The sequence below is a fragment of the Euprymna scolopes genome, chromosome 21 (assembly GCF_053919585.1).
Source record: "Euprymna scolopes isolate OS-2025 chromosome 21, ASM5391958v1, whole genome shotgun sequence".
Classification (NCBI taxonomy): domain Eukaryota; kingdom Metazoa; phylum Mollusca; class Cephalopoda; order Sepiida; family Sepiolidae; genus Euprymna; species Euprymna scolopes.
The window spans coordinates 73,095,337-73,111,943 of record NC_136502.1 but is presented as its reverse complement, the minus strand read 5'-3'; the positions used below and the strand labels follow the sequence as shown (position 1 = coordinate 73,111,943).

General features: G+C 36.1%; 1 pseudogene; it reads right to left on the bottom strand.

Annotated features, from left to right (window-relative positions):
• Nucleotides 1-15,453: 15,453 nt before the first annotated feature.
• Nucleotides 15,454-15,570, bottom strand: LOC145243142 (5S ribosomal RNA; annotated as a pseudogene).
• Nucleotides 15,571-16,607: the final 1,037 nt, after the last annotated feature.

Here is a 16,607-nt window from a genome sequence, read left to right as displayed (position 1 = left end):
CTGCTTCCCTTCTGACTACAACTTGGATGTCTTCAAGTCCAACGTAAACAAATTCCTGATAACCGGCCCCTTAAGTAGACACTTTATTAAATCTCCACACTAGCGTACTGTACTTACAATAACCCTTATCCCTGAGTGGCTTCCGGGCCTTGTAAAAAAAAAAAAAAAAAATTTTCCTTCTCATCAGAGGTTAGGAATTAGCAAAATGCGGGATCGGATTTTGCATACAAAAGTATTTGATGAAACTACAAGTAAGACAAAGATCTTACTTGATAACAAAAAGTGAAGCAGAGGGAATATGGTGAGGAAAAGGGTGATTACACGTGAATGGATAGTCTGGTGAAAAGTAAATAATCCAATGACGGTAAAATCCAAAAATATAACTTCAAGAAAGTTAATTGAATTTCCATTTGCACAAGTAAAATCCAAGGAAATCACGTAATTGGAAGATGGTCCAAAATAATCCAAAAGGCCGAAATCCATGGAATGATTCATAAATATGTACAAAGAAAAGAAAAGGGGAAAATTCCAATAATATTAATAAAAGAAAAATAAGATATGCTTTTCACACGACTGCCGAGACATAATAGGCATAATAATCCTTGGATTTTACTTGTGCAAATGGAAACTCAATTAACTTTCTTGAAGTTATATTTTTGGATTTTACGTCATTGGATTATTTATCTTTCACCAGACTATCCATTCACGTGCAATCACCTTTTTCTTCACCATATTCCCTCTGCTTCACTTTTTGTTATCAAGTAAGATCTTTGACTTACTTGTAGTTTCATCAAATACTTTTGTATACAAAATCCGATCCCGCATTTTGCTAATTTCTACCCTCTGATGAGAAGGAAAGTATTTCTTCGAAACTCCGCGGATTAAGGACTATCCCCTTATCAAGTGTTTCCTTTTCAGATTAAATATGTTTTTAACTCTTTTTCAAAGTGTTTTTTTAACATGTTTTATTAACTGTTTGCTCTTATATATATATATATATATATATATATATATATATATATATATATATAATAGTACAGAAGTTCAGAAAAACATTGGTACCGTCGGTTTCAAGCCCAACATAAAGGGGACCAGTTAATGGTAAAACGTAAATGATGTTAGGCTCTCGTCAGCTATGTTATATATATATATATATATATATATATATATATATATATATATATATATATATATATATATATTGAAGGGGTCCTGCTACCTTAGATGGGAGCACATACAGATTCGGTAACACTTCCATTATATTTCTCAGTAAACATAATATATATGATTTTAATTTCATCAAAATATGATATATTTGAAGATTTAAGGAAGATTCTGCCTTTACAGCTCCCTTATGATGAATCTTAGAAATTTGGGATCATTCCCATTGTCCCCAGAAGATTTTATATATAAATATACTTTTAGTTTTTCTGTAGCTTTTCTGGCCCTTTTTCTATAGAGAACACACACACACACATTGATATTTATATATAAAAAGAGATCATCATCATCATAATCATATCGTATGCATCCAAAGACTCTATTGTTGTCATTGGTTTCCTCGATATTTTTCTAGTCAGAATTATTTCTAGAAAAACATTGGGTACTTACGAGAGAGACCATATGAAGACTGCCAACATCCTAAGTGAAAGTGATTTTTGTGGAATAAACTTGATTCGAACTTGGAACAGCTTGAAACGTGCGTGTCGTTGACCACTTAACCACCGTCACTTCCAGTAGTAAGAGATGACATAATAGATTTGAAAGAATGTGGAGTTATGTCAGTGGCAGCATTTTATTTAAATCTCAAACAATGATAAAAAGAACATCAAATAACCATAAATTATAACTATTAGCCATTTGCCTTAAATAATCAATTGTATAACATTTATCACCAATTATTTCCTTTAATTGTCTTTATAGTTCTGAACACAATCACTTGCTGACATGGATGGTTCTTCATTCTACTTCTCTGTTAAATTATTGATGTGGGTAGGTTGACTGGTGTGTGTGTATATATATATATATATATATATATATATATATATATATATATATATATATATATAGGGTGACCCCCCCCCAAAAAAAACAAAAAAAACAGAGGACATTCAATTGTTTTTCTGAGCATTTTACAGTCAACGGAGAAAAAAGGCCAAAGACTCTGTAGTGTTTTGATGTAATGTTTTGAATATAATAATCTAGTCATGACAATGGGGCCTAATTAGAGTTGGGGCCCGTATTTTGAGGGTCACCCTGTATGTGTGTGTGTGTGTGTGTGTGTGTGTGTGTGCTGGTACATTAGTGATTAGCCAAAATATGTTCAAGAGAGAAAAGTCAGCAGAGTTCAAATGGTTGACAACACCTGTAATAAGCTGGAATCATTGGAAGAGAAAATTGTTTTTGTCAGAGATTACAGATAAAATAGACGTTTCTGAATTTTTTAGATGAAGATCGATTATCTATATATTAATTTACTTGTTCGTTTTTGTAACGTTATAGTTTCTTTTTAAAATTAAAAAAAATGTGCAAGTGAATTGACATCTGTTCCTTTATAATTTATATAAAATATTATTCAGAAAAAACAAAACAAAACAATGTGTTATGTGTTGAATTTCCATTGAAAAATATCTAAATTTTTTTTAATCAATTTTTTCTAAAAAGTTAAAAAAAGAATTTGCTAAAAATTGTTATAAATTCGTCGTTATTTGTTTCATTTTATTTTTTATTCATTTTATTTATATTATGTTTGAAAAATTACTTAAAAAAAGAAATTAGTCCTTCCATAAAACTTACAACAGGGGCGAATTTCTTCATAAAAAAACAAAACAATAAAATAGCTGCTATTTTAACTTCTTAATCATAGTACTTGTGAAAATACTATTACTAATAATATGTAATATCGGCAAAAAATGACGAAATTTCTGAGGATCTGCACTTAATATTGCAGAGTCTGTGTTCATGATGAATCATTCAAGATTACACATAAAATTTTTTTAGTTAATCTACTTTGCTGGGCAATGCCAGGACACAGGTGAGATAGTTTATTAATAAATACTGAAAATTTCATTAAGATTGGATAATTTTCTGATTTTTTGTGGATGCATTACTTTTATTTATATTTTAATTAAAAAAATAATTACTTTCACTTTAATTGTCCATCCCTAACTACAACTGAACACTTATTTGAATTCTTTAAATTTAAATATGGAATCAATTATCTATGGCACTTTCATTATGTACCTGGAAATATATGCATTTCTTTAAAACAATATAAATATGGTGAAGAATGTATATCTGGATGGTGAAGCTATTTCGATTGTCAAGAAGTTTTGTTACAACTGAAGCAGAGGATGAAGCAGATTGCTAGTGTGATTATGAGAATTAAAAGTGGATGGAGTAAGTTCAGAGTACTTTTGTTATTACTAATATGTTTAAATCTGGACATTATAGGGAGAGAAGTGCAAAAGAGTAGACTTTCATGGTAAAGCCATCCAACGCATGCCAGCATATAAAATGTTAAACCAATTGTTGTTGCTGTTGTCATTATTTTTTTTTTACTCACTAGGAGCAGTCACACAAGTCATCATCAAACATTGAGAACAACTTGTGGTGTTTTCTGGAGTCTAACAACAAGGCTCCCCAGATTTCCTATACTCTCCACCTCTTTTTATAACCTTTGCAAAAGAATTTGTGTTATTGCAACAGGCGCTTACTATTGATTTCTCGTTGGCAGCAACCATTGGTCTTCACTGAAATTTGGGTGGCAATAAACCTCCCCAAGATCACAGTCCTCTTTGCACTCATTCAGCGGAGGTCTAGCTCCTCAGTCTTTCCACCCTCCTTAAGCCTCCTCACTTATCTGGTGTGTTGCCAGTTTATGGTAACATATGCAAAAAAGGGGGGGGGCGGAACGCAGGGGCACATTGGGGTACTTTCAGTTTTCATGATTTCATGTGATGTTCCTTTGTGTTTTACATCTGTAGTCGTTTCTGCATGTCCAGTTTGTGTCTGTAGTTCATATGTGGTATTAGTCTCCACGTTCAAGAGTTTTCCTTAATATTTCTGCAGTTTTTATTATCGTTATCCATTATATTTTTTAAGCCATCCCTCTGATTCCAATCTTTCCCATTCTTTTTTCCAAGTTTTTTGGTATTGTTCTTAGCACTCATACTATCAGTGGTGTTATCTTGACTTTCTTCATTTTCCAGATCCCTTTGAGCTCTCTGGCCAGTTCTGTGTATCTGCTCTGCTTCTCAGTCTCCTCGATCTTCACTCTACAATCTGTCAGGACTTTTCCTTCGTATAAACTATTATGACATCCAGTTTTCTTGCTTGGATGGGTTTATCCGTTTGTATATCCATGTCCTAACTTGATCTTGTGACTTTCATTTTCTAGTTTGTGCTTGTACCATTTGCTGGTGGTGGTGGTGGTGGTGGTGGTGGTGGTGGTGGTGATGATGGTGATGATGATGATGATCATCATCATCATCATCATCATCATCGCTTACCAGCAACAATCTGTTGTGTTTTCCAGAGTCCGAGTGATAATGAGGCTCCCCAGATTTCCAGCAATCAGCATAGGTTATTTCACACTATTTCAATATTCGCTTTATCACTGATTTCTTAATGGCATCGGTCATTGGTATTCCTTTGGGTTTGAGTGGTAAAAAGCCTCTTAAAGGCGCCAGTTTTCTCAGCATTCTTCCAGTGGATGACTGGTTAGTGCTCTCCCTCACTGACCCTTTATATCTCTTTCATGTTGCGCCATCTGATATAGACGTCATATCTTTTAGAGAGAGAGAGAGAGAGAGAGAGAGAGAGAGAGAGAGAGAGAGAGAGAGAGAGAGAGGGGGTATAGTATTTTATGGTTTTGGTTTTCTGTGATTGTGTTCTTTCTGTTTTGTTTTAATCCTGTTGAAACATCCAAGTTACTGGTTAGTATTTGTAGTTGATGTGGGTTGGTTTCCGCATTCTAGGATTTTTCTTAGGATTTCAGTTGTTTTCCTTATTGCTATCCATCGTATCTTATCAGCCTACCCTCTGATTCCAATTTCTCCTGTTCTTTTTCAAAATGTTTTGGGATATTTCCTAGTGCACCTACAATTATTGGAATTATCTTGACTTTTTTCATGTTCCATATCCCTTTCAGTTCTTTAACCAATTCCGTATATTTGCTTCGCTTCTTTGTCTCCTTGATATTCACCCTGTGGTCTGCTGAGATTCGTAAACTATTGATTATTATTATTATTATTATTATTATTATTATTATTATTATTATTATTATTGTCAGTAGGTCGAATAATTTTGAAGTTCAGTGCATCTGCTTTGAGTTGGGTCAAAAGGGTGCAAGACCTTGATGGTTGTCTCAGTTGCCCTTTGCAGATGAAAATGGTCGATTTAATCTTTTTTATTTAAATATACAATGAGGTAAAAGTTGGTGTGATTTATTCTGCTGTGTTTATAATTAAGCATAAGAATAAAGAGGGATAGGTTTTTATAATTTAAACGTCAATGAACGAAGCTGACAAATGCCATTAGACTGTCAAGCCATATGTTGCAGTATAAACATTTGATAAATGCCGTTTTTTCAGAAAGCCGTTTGTAAGAGTGGAAAACGTAATTTATCTACATATAGGAAACCCAAACGTATATCATAGCTGAACATTTTTTAATATCTATCTAGTCGTTCGTTGGTCACTTTAATACAATTCTACGCAATGCATTTTGAGACTCTAAGTGGCTTTAAAACTATGCAACATAATTGTACCAAATTTTACATGAAGCACCCTTGGCATACCAGATGTTCCAAAGCGTCATCAAAATTATATCAATGTCACTGCTAATACTGATACCTACGATACTGTTACTAATAATGACCACTTAGAGTCTCAAAATGTATCGCGTAGAATTGTATTAAATTTAGCATGATGAACCGTTGGGACGTTTGGGATGTTCTGAGGAATAGGAACATTGAAATGCTAATTACTACTACTACTACTACTACTACTACTACTACTACTACTACTACTAATAATAATAATAATAATAATAATAATAATAATAATATACACTTATAAACTCTAAACCTATTGGTAAACATTGCATAATATTTAGTATAAAAAGCCTTCAATATATCTGAAAATTAAGAATAGTAACTAAATTTTAAAAAAAATTGAGAATTCAATTAATTCTTAGCAACTTACATTTGCTTCGCTTCTTACCCCTATAAAATTAAAGCATAGATTATTATAGAGCTTAACTAACCACATTAACTCATAATCTCCACCCACCCCACTAGCATAGATTCGTCCTACATATAACCAGCCTTCCCACATGATATTTTATGACCTTTGATGCAACTTATTTATTTATAAGCTTGTCCTACCTAAGTAGTTAATGTTAACCTTTCCAATCTACCCATATCAAATGCATATTATAAACTTTTTTAGTTTCCCTTGGATGTACTGAACTACTACTATTATTATTTTCATCATTGTGCTATCTTATTATTTTGAACCGTTATCATAGCCATTTTAATCGTCGTAATTATTACTATTATTATAATTATCAGTTTATTAAGAATTCAAATTTTTAACATTATTATGTTTTAAAATTATTGTTATCAGTAGGAGTATGCTAATGTGTGTGTGTGTGTGTGTGTGTGTGTGTGTGTGTGTGTGTGTGTGTGTATTGGTGCTAGTTTATGATGCCTTTACAAAAAAATTGGTGTGTGGTGGACATGTAGGGGTTAACTTACAATTATACAGTTTCAGTTTTTATGATTTTATGTGGCGTTTCTTTGTGTACCGCTGTAGCAATTTCTACATGTCCGGCTTGATCCTGTAACTTGTGTATTAGTCTCTTTATTATTCAAAGGTTTTCTTTAACATTTTAGCAGTTTTCATTATTGTTATTCATTGTATCTTCAATTTCTCCCATTCTTTTTTCAAATTTTTTCGGGATTGTTCCTAGTACTCCTACTATTAGTGCTATCAGATATCTTGATTTTCTCTCTCTGGTCAGTTCCGTGTATTTGCTCTGCTTCTCCATCACCTTGGTATTTACTCTGTGGTCTGCTGGAGCAGTGAAATCTATAATCTGGCAGGACTTTTCTTTTTTGCTAACTATTATGACATCCGGTGTTCTTGCTTGGATTGGTTTATCTGTTTGTATATTCATGTCCCATAGGATTCTGTGATTTCCATTTACAAGTATTACTGCTGCTTTGTGCTTGTACCATTTGTCTGAGTGTTCAAGATGCACTTTATCACTTGATCATGTCTATTTATATATTCTTTTTGGGTTAGTTTGCTGCATTCGCTAATTATATGGTTCATTGTTTCGTCTCTTTGTTCACAGGGTCTGCATTTACTGTTTTCATGTCAATCCTTGCTTTAATGTGGTTTGTTCTAATCATGTTATCTTGTATGGTTGTTATGAGGGATTCAGTTTCTCTGTTTAGATTTGCTTTTATGTAACCTTATCCAAGTGTCTTCGTTTGTCTTATCTTTTATCATCCCTATGAATCATCCGTGTAGTTGTTTCTCTTTCTATTTTTCTTTTCTCGACCTATCCCTTGCCCCTCTTTTTTGGGTCTTGTTCGTTTTTTCAGTGTCTCTTGCCGCAGAAATTATTCTTTCAGTGTTTTACATTATGTAATTTTCTGATTCTCATTTGTGTCATCTTCTATACAAAGCAGTCCTCTTCCCCCGTCTTTCTTTTTCACATAGAGTCGGTCAGCATTATCCTTTGCATGTAGTGCATTGTCTATACTCATGAGTTTCCTGGTATTATGATGAAGATGCCTTATTCTTCTTTGGTCCAACCTATATTACTAGTGGCATTATACTTTTTATTAGATTTCTATTATATAGTTTAGTTTCAAGAAGGTTTCTTGGTTTTATGAAGTATTCCTTTCCAATTTGTAAATATTTGTAGCTGTCATGTTCATCTCTGCTTGATTGGGTAGTTCCATACCTTCCATTTCCTTTAGTTTTCCCCTTCTCATAATCAACAGTGCACACTTTTTCATACCGAATTCCATTTGGATATCCTGGCTGAAGATTCTGGTTGTGTTCTTCCAAGGGGATTCCCTATCACCATCACTGTTCACCATAGCCATGATGCCCCTTAACAATATACTAAGAAAGTGTCAAGCTGGATACAAGTTCACTAGTACAGATGAAAGAATGAATCACCTAATGTACATGGACGACCTGAAGCTGTTTTCAAAAATCAAGAAGAAACTAGAGACGTTAATAAATACAACACAATAATTCAAATAATATGAATACTCAATCCTCATCAATTGAGAAATTAATAATTCTGTTCAGAAACCTAAGTAAATATAACATTATCAGTTACTTCCGGCTGACAACATATGGATGGACTAAAGTATTATCTGGGTCTAACTCCTCTCTATTGTATAATGTATTACTGAAGTTATGCTATGGAAACGTTCATAACTAAAACTATTTATCTGATCAGGCTGAAACCATGAATTTTGCATGGTGGTTATTGTTATTAAAGAGTATCAGATACCTACGTCAAATTTCGTAATTAAATTATTTTTAAAAATTAGTTGTGGTGCTTTAAGCTAGTACATTTTTGTATTAAAACACTTTCAGAGACTAATGTGAAATGTTTTCTTAAATAATTTTATTAATATAAAGATAATGTATACTATAAACGTTCATTCCGAAAAAAAAAAACACACACACACACACAAACAAAAACGATAAGAAAAGCTGTGTTTGCTATCAACGTAAGGTGTTATATAGGAGCATATTTTAGTTAATAGACTGTAAGACGAACGCGTATGACATTTTGTATAATAAAACCATTGTCAGTACGTTTATACACATCACCAACACCTAGGGGCCTCAAATCTGAGTTATCTTCCCTTTTCCTAATCATGAGGAGAAAGTGGTATCCGTATTATAAAAGAGGATTTACAGACTGTTACTTTCTCTTTACCATATTCCCACCACTCTCATTCAGATCTGATCTTGATGAATGTATCGCACACTATCTATGTGCTTAAAAACATACTTTATACAGTGTGTAAGAGTTCTACTATTTATTTATGCACATACCATTCTACTCAGACGTTTTTTTATACATTCTTGCAGATAGTCGGGTTCGTGAACAATAAATGTCTTTTTATATACTGTTTTATTTTCGCAGGTACGCCGTGAAGTTGTGTCCACGATAGTGTGTTGTGTTCCAAGAGTCTGTAAATAGAGTGTGCATGTGCGCATGTACATCTGCGTATACATACGCATGCACATAGTGTCTCCTATGAAATGGAGTCCATGAGAATGTATATAAGAAAGTCTGAGTAGAACGATGTGTGTGTGTGCTTGTATACATAAAGAAAAGGTTTATGTACTGAATTGTGTGTCTGTGAGCATGCACATATCATCAACTATAAAACTGAGTTCGCGAGAATGTGTTCAATAAAATGGCGGCAAATGTTTTATAGTATATGTGTTGTCAGAGTCTATCGTGGATGTATATCACTTTTTATGATCACCTAATAGTTACGCCGCCTGGTGTTAAGCGGGAGATAACTCAAATCTGAAAACACCTTTGGTGATTAATCTGTAATCATATTGACAAAGGCTACAACATAAAAAAATGACTGCGCTTAAGGCAGTTTCTTAAAAAATAATATCCTTTGAAACAATTAGTAATAAAAAGGTTATTCATAAAGAAATGAAGAAACAGTATCGTTTGAAACATTAAACGATAAAGAATGGCTATTTCTAAAGAAATGGATGAGAATTTAATTTGCTCATTAAACAAGAATAAGAATAATGAAAAGGACAAGGAGTTGAAAAAAAAAAAGAAAGAATGATACATTTAACTCATTAAAATGGCCACAATTAAATCAATAAAAAAAAACTCTTTTGAATTGTAAATTCCTCCTAGCTTCTATGTAAAAAAAAAACGTTCCCACCATTTCGCTGTCTAATTTATTCCAACTACAAAAACACAACTCTCTGCTGACAAGACTCGCTCCTTTTGTCACCAAATCCTAAATCGCCGAGTTTCTATAAAAGTCAGACTTTTATACTACAATCAGCAGCATCTCATTCGCATAAAACGATCAGTTGGATTAGCATAAAAATCGAGTGGCAGCTATTTTCTTCTTTTTTTTTTCTTTTTGTCTACATGAGACTGCACCAAGAAACAGGTGTGTACTGATTTTTTAATGCCTTTTAATTACACACCCCTTTGATCTTTAAGATCAATAATCGGTCTCATAGTCCACCATCCATGCTGGGCGTCTTCGTTTGTGGTGCGACCGTCGCATCGGTTCTTCTTGCAGGATTTCTTCAACCTCCTCCTCTGACAGCAAAGAAACTCTTCATACGTCCAAGATGTGATGTGGCATTCCATCTACTGCCACCATGTTCTTGGAGAGTACATCAGTTATAGTACCTCTTCCCCATCATGTTGGGTGGTTTCATCCACACTTCTTCACCAACTACGATTTCTGCTTTTGCCTGCTCCACTTCTGTTACAGCGAATGGATGTCGCCATTCATATGTGAAAATGGATCACTGTGGTACTGCCATTTCATCTTGGTTAAAATTGCCATATTATACCAAAATACCACCTCCTGGGGCGAAATTTCACTTCTTGTTGCCACAGCTTTTATAATACGATGGTGTCTCTCTATACTCCCATTGCCACTCGGCTGCTACACAGCTTTTATAATACGATGGTGTCTCTCTATAATCCCATTGCCACTCGGCTGCTACACAGCTTTTATAATACGATGGTGTCTCTCTATAGTCCCATTGCCACTCGGCTGCTACACAGCTTTTATAATACGATGGTGTCTCTCTATAGTCCCATTGCCACTCGGCTGCTACACAGCTTTTATAATACGATGGTGTCTCTCTATAATCCCATTGCCACTCGGCTGCTACACAGCTTTTATAATACGATGGTGTCTCTCTATAATCCCATTGCTACTCGGCTGCTACACAGCTTTTATAACACGTTGGTGTCTCTCTATAGTCCCATTGCCACTCGGTTGCTAGACAGCTTTTATAATACGATGGTGTCTCTCTATAATCCCATTGCCACTCGGCTGCTACACAGCTTTTATAACACGTTGGTGTCTCTCTATAATCCCATTGCCACTCGGTTGCTAGACAGCTTTTATAATACGATGGTGTCTCTCTATAATCCCATTGCCACTCGGCTGCTACACATCTTTTATAATACGATGGTGTCTCTCTATAGTCCCATTGCCACTCGGCTGCTACACAGCTTTTATAATACGATGGTGTCTCTCTATAGTCCCATTGCCACTCGGCTGCTACACAGCTTTTATAATACGATGGTGTCTCTCTATAGTCCCATTGCCACTCGGCTGCTACACAGCTTTTATAATACGATGGTGTCTCTCTATAATCCCATTGCCACTCGGCTGCTACACAGCTTTTATAATACGATGGTGTCTCTCTATAATCCCATTGCTACTCGGCTGCTACACAGCTTTTATAACACGTTGGTGTCTCTCTATAGTCCCATTGCCACTCGGTTGCTAGACAGCTTTTATAATACGATGGTGTCTCTCTATAATCCCATTGCCACTCGGCTGCTACACAGCTTTTATAACACGTTGGTGTCTCTCTATAATCCCATTGCCACTCGGTTGCTAGACAGCTTTTATAATACGATGGTGTCTCTCTATAATCCCATTGCCACTCGGCTGCTACACATCTTTTATAATACGATGGTGTCTCTCTATAATCCCATTGCCACTCGGCTGCTACACAGCTTTTATAATACGATGGTGTCTCTCTATAGTCCCATTGCCACTCGGCTGCTACACAGCTTTTATAATACGATGGTGTCTCTCTATAATCCCATTGCTACTCGGCTGCTACACAGCTTTTATAACACGTTGGTGTCTCTCTATAATCCCATTGCCACTCGGTTGCTAGACAGCTTTTATAATACGATGGTGTCTCTCTATAATCCCATTGCCACTCGGCTGCTACACATCTTTTATAATACGATGGTGTCTCTCTATAATCCCATTGCCACTCGGCTGCTACACAGCTTGAAAATATTGCCTAACATTCCACATTGCACATAGTTCTCTAAAAACTTCTGAGTGAAAGGACATACCATTATCAACTAACACTTCTTCTCTTTTCCATAAATCATAATCAGATATACTTCATGTCACTAATGAGTGATGTCAATGGCCAGTTGCCTTCAATTTTCTACCACATGTAATTTGTGTTTAGCCAGCACAGGGTCAATGGATTGACATTCCCTACATTTCTCCCCCACCTCACGGACATTTTCCATCGTGATGTATGGATTCACCTTTTTCACCAAGTATAAGTTTTTTCTTTTCTGAAGCGATGCATCTTATGCAGGTCATTTAGCTATTCTACCCGACAGTCTTCTTTTCCCTTAACCAAGCCTCCTTCGCTCTGGTCAATCCATCTGTTTTAGTTTTCTCTGTTGGAACCAAGATAACGGTTACCTTCAGTCCAAATTCTCAGATTAGGTCTCCAAGTTAATGCTTTATTAGGCATCTCTGCTGCCCCTTTTGTCTTGGTTCGCTTATCCCCAGGCACCTCCGATCTAATCCATGATGCTGCTGTTGCCGAGTTAGTTGTAACATCCATCACCTGTAACCCACATTTTAAAGCCAGATTGATGCCTTTCATCACAGCATCGTGCTCTGCAACATTAATATAGATACTATCGTCTTTTTTTGCATAACCAAGCAGCATCTTCAATAGTTGCACCTCCTATTTCTAATAATTCCCTCAATGCCAGGTTGCTAGCATCACTCCATATCACCCCTTCACGGCTCTTGTTTGCATGCCATTCTCGCTTTACCAGGCCTACATTTTTCACTTCTGCAATGACTTCTTGTATCATGAGCAGCACTCCTCAGTCAATCGCATCCTCCCATCAGTCTGTACCTGTCTTCCTCTTAATAAAGCTACATGCTGTTTGCAACCATCTAGCTATGGGACAATGGCCAACCAACTTTCTGCATATTGAGAAAAGCTCTTTCTTGGTCAGGCCCTTCCTAGCTTTGAGGATCCCGTTTCCTCATCCAAACATCAACTTTCCTACCTTATTCTGCTGTAATCTGAATCCCAAAGCAGTCCTGTTAAAGCAGTCCTGTTTTCCAATAATTTGAACAGTATAGCTGTAAGTCCACATGTTTTTACATGATTCCTCACCCTTTCCGCAGATATTACGGTCTTGTCTACCAGCACATTATCAATCTAGGAGATAGTGGCTTGCTTAACAGCATCATCTTTGGCCAGCACAGTCTTAAGAATTGCCATCATGATCTTTGGAGCAAAATTCAATCCAAATCCTAATCTGGTCAAACAATAAATTCGACCTTTATACTTGACCATACCGCCATAGTTTTTGATTGATACTGCCATAGTTTTTCGTTCACATGGAGTTGTAGGTCCATGATTTTAGTTGATTATCCCATTCTCCTCCACTCTCTCTTCTTCATCAATTCCATCTTTTGTGTGACTAGCCACACATTTGTTTGATTCTCAGAAATCCAACACTGGCCTGACTTTTTTCTTGGTAGGGTAAACCACAACCATGAGTGGCAGAATTCCTTCAACCTTCCCCAACCATATTATCAGAATTTTTTCGAGTCATCTCTCCACTTCCTTTTCAAACTGGGATTGTTTGCCATAGAGGCTGTAACTACCTCCAGTTCACCAGGATGTTTCACCAACATCCTGGCGTGCCTCAAAATCTCCATCTCCATGGTTTCAATTTCACTCATTTGCTGCAGCTCCATGGAGATGTAGTCAAGAAAATCACTCACGACAGCTAGCTTAATGGTTTTCTCAAGGCTGCGCCCCATATATCCAGCCAATCCTACTAAACGCATACACATCCACTGATTCCCCAATCCAGGCAACATTTTTGAGCTTATTGTATGCCTCAAAAGCACTCTCCAAAAATGCAGTCTTTAATTTACTCTCGATATTCTCAGTGATGGTCTGATCCGTTTCTCCCATTTCCAAGTAGACCATGAATGCATTCACTTCCAAATACATTGGAATCAACGTTGCTATGTCTTCAATCTTTTGAAGCTTCGCAACTTGCTTCAGCTTGTTAAGCCAGGTGACTACATCTCCGTCTCCAGTAAATGGCCTGATGACGTTGCTGCTTAGCCTTATTTGGTCGCCTATTTTTGCCGAAACAGCTTGTAAATTCCTCCTGATTTCGATGTCAAAAAACAAAAAAAAAACCGTTCCCACCACTCTGCTGTCTGATTTATTACAACTGCAAAAAACTAGGATAGGTGACTTTTTTCTCTGCTCTTTTTTATCACTCTGCAAATGTGTTGGTTAAATAATTTATGAAAATTATTTCTTGAATAGAGCTTTTTTTTAAACGTCGGCTACAACAAAATAATATATATTTAGACAAAATGGCTATCACTAACTAAGCTCAATTTAACAGAGTCCTCACAGATGGATCGAAGATCCCAATCTTTACTGGAAAACCGTCTGGCTAGCAGTTCTGAAAAAGAAAAGGCAGGTCTACCAGCTAACAGACCCAGAACTAGTAAACCTGGCATACGACTTTAGAAACGGTCTAATATCCGAAATGATTGGAGAATATCTCAATGATCACCCAAATTGCACCAGTAAGGATCTGCTAGATCAAATAGCAGCCCAGTAGTATGAGTTCACAAATGCTGCTGATGGTGCTCAGGCTCTAATAAAAATTAAACAAGATCCAGGAGAGGTACTTGCAGACTTAGCAAGTAGGATGAAAAGGCTTGCTAAGTTACCCTATAGGGATGCAGAGATGAGGGAAGGTTCAGCTGCACAAATGTACTTAGCTAAATTCTTTTGTTAAGTAACCCCTTTATCAAGGATTATGTGGTCAGATCAAATCCGGCAACATTATCAGAGGCCTTGTCTTTTGTGAGATAAAACAAAATGCTCTATAAGCGACTCTGAAGTGGACACATGAAGGAACAGTTTATCATAAATGATAACTCATGAAATAACATTAAAGGGCATCAGAGACCAAGAGGGCCCCAATTAGATTTAGGGTACCCAAAACTGAATTCTACAGCAGCAAATCGATTAATGGTTTAAGGAGTAAGTTTTGTGGGTGTCCTCCAGCAAGACCACAGCGAGGATGTTTTAGCCATAATAGGCTAGATCAAAACTACCAATGCTCACTGGAGAAATAAGTAAATGTTCACTCCAGGAAAAAGAAAGACTAGATACCCTCGAAACCCATTCACTGCTGGTGCAATCAGAAATCAAATACATGGACATGCTCCCCCTAGCTTTAAGCCCTTGGAGGGGCATAGGCCATCCACAACTTTGTAGATGCTTTTGTAGCAAGTTCTTTTTTCAAGGTGAGAGTGCTGGCCTCACGGCCAACCTTTCTGGAAGGTACATACAGCACCTAGCCTTCCCAGATGGTCACCCATCTGGTACTGGCCAGGCTCAATGTTGCTTAACTTCAGTGATCTGGTGAGAACCGGTGGTTCAACGTGATTGTGCCGTACTTACACAGACATGCAATCATCTCAAATTCTCAAAGAAAGGCATAACCCTGAGAAAGATGAATCCCAGAAGACATGGAAAGCAATCTTAAATGGGTTCAACCTAATGAATCGGACAGGGAAACTTGGGAAAATAGATAAGCACAGGACAGAGATTCCCAACCAGGACTCCAGAATGAAGTGTCTAGTTAAAATAAAGGAGTAGACTGAGAAGGACACTCATCGAGACTGTATCAGAATTCTTGCTCCTCAAAACATTAGTTTTTGAGGAATTAAAAACACATAAAGGAGTGCTAAGGGATTCTAACCTAACAGTTATTCTCAAAAACGGGCAAACTATGGCCCATTTTCCCATTAAAATGAAGATGGTGAAAGCTTCATCCAGGTTATTTATCATTCCAGACTTGGATTATTATTATTTTTTGTTTCATTTAATAATTTCAAGTGTTTTTTGCTATTATTTTTCATTTATATATCCTCCCCTTATAATATAAGCGGCTCTTTCTCTATTAGTTTGTAGGCCTGTTCATATTTTTATTTTTTCGGATATAATTACATGAAAACTTCTAGCTTCAAACGGCGCTGATATCATGGAAGTCAGATACTACACTAAAAGGCTAAGGAGCACTAAAAATAATGTTTTTATGAAGTGCGTCAACGTATATCAGGTTGATAAGAAAGTTCTTGCAGTTTTTAACTTAAAATTCAGATGAACATATTGTAATGAAATTGGACAAGAGATTTCGTCTAGTAACCTTTTATTCAATTAAGAATCCTATTATTCGTCTACTTGACAAGCAGAAATATACAGCTTTTATAGATTGGATTATCAAAGAGGAGATAATCCATATTCACAACATTCTCCCCCACCAAATTTTTCACTGATAGGGAAGAAAGTTTCTTAAATGTTCAGACTCCCTACAAGCTCTCAGTGGCTGCTGTGGTGATGATTCGGGGTCAGAGTATTAAAACAGGAAAGCTCTTCAGTGTGAGCCTGCCTGTGGGCTCTAAAATACCTCCCTCCAAAATGTTTCCTTCTCAG